Source organism: Cebus imitator, unplaced genomic scaffold (genome assembly GCF_001604975.1).
Source record: "Cebus imitator isolate Cc_AM_T3 unplaced genomic scaffold, Cebus_imitator-1.0 Scaffold313, whole genome shotgun sequence".
NCBI lineage: Eukaryota > Metazoa > Chordata > Mammalia > Primates > Cebidae > Cebus > Cebus imitator.
In genome coordinates this window covers 2,002,885-2,006,132 of record NW_016107628.1, presented here as the reverse complement: position 1 = coordinate 2,006,132, position 3,248 = coordinate 2,002,885, and the positions used below count along the sequence as shown (strand labels likewise).

At 35.9% G+C, this 3,248-nt stretch overlaps 1 pseudogene; it reads left to right on the top strand.

Moving 5' to 3' along the window:
- Window positions 1–3,248, top strand: part of LOC108286090 — a 12,813-nt pseudogene that overhangs the window by 2,111 nt on the left and 7,454 nt on the right.

Sequence of the window (3,248 nt, the reverse complement as noted above, 5' to 3'; positions counted from 1 at the left end):
GGCAGGAGAATCACGCCATTGCACTCCAGCCTGAACAACAAAAAAAAAAAAAAACCATATAAAAAAAAAAAAAAAAAAAAAAGAAAAGTTTAGCTAGTGAGATGGAGGACGCTATTTGATAATCAGAAATAATAAATAAGATAGCAACATTTTATGGGATCTTTTGTTCTACAGTCAGAGAGATTTTTCATCCCAAAATGTTGAAGCAGAGTATTAATATTACAGGCTATGTTAACATTAAGGTAACAAGTTTGGAAAATTCCTGGAATCAAATGTCATCTACTTGAGAGTTTTGAAATGATTTAGAGGATAAAGTGATATTGCTGGTCATTAATTTTTTTTCAACAAGTTTTCAAGCACTTAGTATATGTTGGGCATCATTGTATGTGTTAGAGATGCAGTTTCTGTTATCTGGTAAGTTATAGTTTGCAGAGTCAAAGACAATCTTATAATAGTAGTGGCAAAGCAAGTAAGATTCTAGTGATTACTAAGGAAATCCACAAAATATGGTGCAGCATGATTAGGAAGCAGTAGGAAGGATTCTATGAATAAAGTCCTTTTAAATGAAAATTAAAAAGAAGGAAACAACACATATAAGGCAGAGACTATTTCTAGATACAGAAAATAGTATGAAAAATGACTTGGTTGGTAAGAGTTCTCACTGCTGAAGTACCTATGAAGGAATATATAATGGCAGTTATGAGTGATAAGGGAGAAGTGGGAAAAGTGTGAAACACCTAGAATATTTTATAGATAACTGAGAGTCAGTTGGTTTGGTAATATGATAGGATTTGTTCCATAGAAAGACAATTCTGCTGCTACCGTGGAAGATTGCTCAGAGTGTAAGAGAGAATCCGGGCAGTTCACTTACAATACTATAGTCCAGGCAAGGGATAATTTCTTACAAAACAATAAGAATAAGAATGAATCCTAAAAGTGTTTCAGAACAGAAATATGTTGAACGTGGGGGATTAGAAAAATGGTGAGTTTAAACATACGTTAGAAATTTATGGCTTAGATGGCTTAAGAGTACTTTATTTATTGAGATACAGAAACTATTTATTGAGATACAGAATCTAGACAAAAGAACACATTTAGGCAAGAGGTAGGAGAGAATAAGAATGTTTTGATTAAAGTGTATGTAATTCAGTATGAGCAATGATAAATATGTTGGGGCCTTAGGAAAAGTATCTGGGCCTACTTATTCAGAAATTTAGAGACAGCTTGTTGGAATGACAGTCTTTTGGGCCTCCAAGTCAGGTACCTCAAGGGTAGTACACAAAACAATGGGCAACAAGTGAATGCTGAAGCAAAATTAAATGACTCTAGCCATGCCTCTTCTGTAAGGAGAAATCAGGCCTATAATCCTGTAAGAGTTTGTAGAGTAATCATGAAGCTAGTCCTAAAACAATAGCAATAGTTTAAAACCAATTTATTTTTAACAAAAGGAATGCATAAAAATTGGTTATACAATTAGTTGTAAAAGGGAATTGCTTTCTTTAAGTAATGCAAAGATCAATGGACCTTTTTCCAGATGGGGAAGGTATTAAAAACGTGTAGAAAGGTGAATCATCAGACATAGGTGCTATTGCTTATTTATGCTATCACTTATTGATGTATATATCAGTAATCAGAATAAAATTGTGACCCTTGAAAAGAATAATTAATGTAGATAAAGGATTTTATAAGATTAGATTACAAGAATCCTCTCTAATCTGCAGGGAATATGTTCCAAGACTCCAGTGGATGTCTGGAACTGTGGATCGTACCGAACGCTAAATATACTATGATGTTTTTCTATAACACATGCCCATGATAAAGCTTAATTTATAAATTAGGCATAGCAAGATATTAACAACAACTAATAATAAAATACAGCAATAATAACATTATATCAGCATCATTACTCTTGCACTTTGGAGCCATTATTAAGGAAAATAAAGGTTACTTGAGCACAAGCTTGGTGATATCATGACAGTTGATCTGATAACTGGATGGCTTCTGAGTAGCTAATGGATAATAACATATATGGTCTGGATACATTGTGCAAAGGAATGATCCTTGTCCAGGGCAGGAAGGAGCAAGACAGTGTGAACTTTCAACATGATACACAGAAGGAGACACAACTTTAAACTTATGAATTGTTAATTTCTGAACTTTTCCATTTAATACTTATGGATTGCAGTTGACCTAGGTACTTGAAACTGATGTGGGTACTAGAAACCAGTGAAAGCAATACTTTGGATAAGGAGGAACTACTGTATTAAAAAATTAGATGGTATCTATGTAAGTCTCCAAGAAGGGGACCTGATGAATAGGCTTTATTTGAGCAAATGACTGTACACTTCACGTAAACTTTTGTCCCCAGATTCACTGCTAAAATCTGCAGCAGAAAAATAGCAGTTTGAATGCATATCAATTTATAAGAGCTTCTGGTAAAATTTACAATTCTTTTTTCTCTTCCATACTTGTTGTTTCTCATTCAAATAAGACTGGCATAGCTACTTTATGAGGGTAAGTCTCCCTGAATTTTAAGTTCCGAAGATCTCTGGACCTGATCATATTGACCTTATTCCATGGGATCAGCTCATCATGGCCAATTCCTCTTCCATCACTGAGTTCCTACTGCTGGGCTTCTCCAGCCTTGGAGAATTGCAGCTTGTCCTCTTCGTGGTCTTTCTCTGCCTCTATTTGATTATCTTGAGTGGAAACGTCATCATCATATCAGTCATTCACTTGGATCACAGCCTCCACACACCCATGTACTTCTTTCTAGTTATTCTTTCTATCTCCGAAATCTTCTACACAATTGTTATCCTGCCCAAGATGCTTATCAACCTATTCTCTGTACTTAGGACACTCTTTTGTGAGTTGTGCCACCCAGATGTTCTTCTTTCTTGGTTTTGCTGTAACTAACTGCCTGCTTTTGGGAGTGATGGGTTATGATCGTTATGCTGCCATCTGCCAGCCTTTGCACTACGCTGTTCTCATGAGCTGGAGAGTATGTGGACAACGAGTAGCAACTTGTATTATTAGTGGCTTCCTAACATCTCTGGTGGGAACAACTTTGGTCTTTAGCCTCCCTTTCTGTGGCTCCAACAAGGTCAACCACTACTTTTGTGATATTTCCCCAGTTATCCGTCTCGCCTGTGCCGACAGCTACATCAATGAACTGGTCATCTTCATCTTTGGGGTCTTGGTGCTTGTTGTGCCCTTGATATTTATCTGCATTTCTTTTTTTTTTTTTT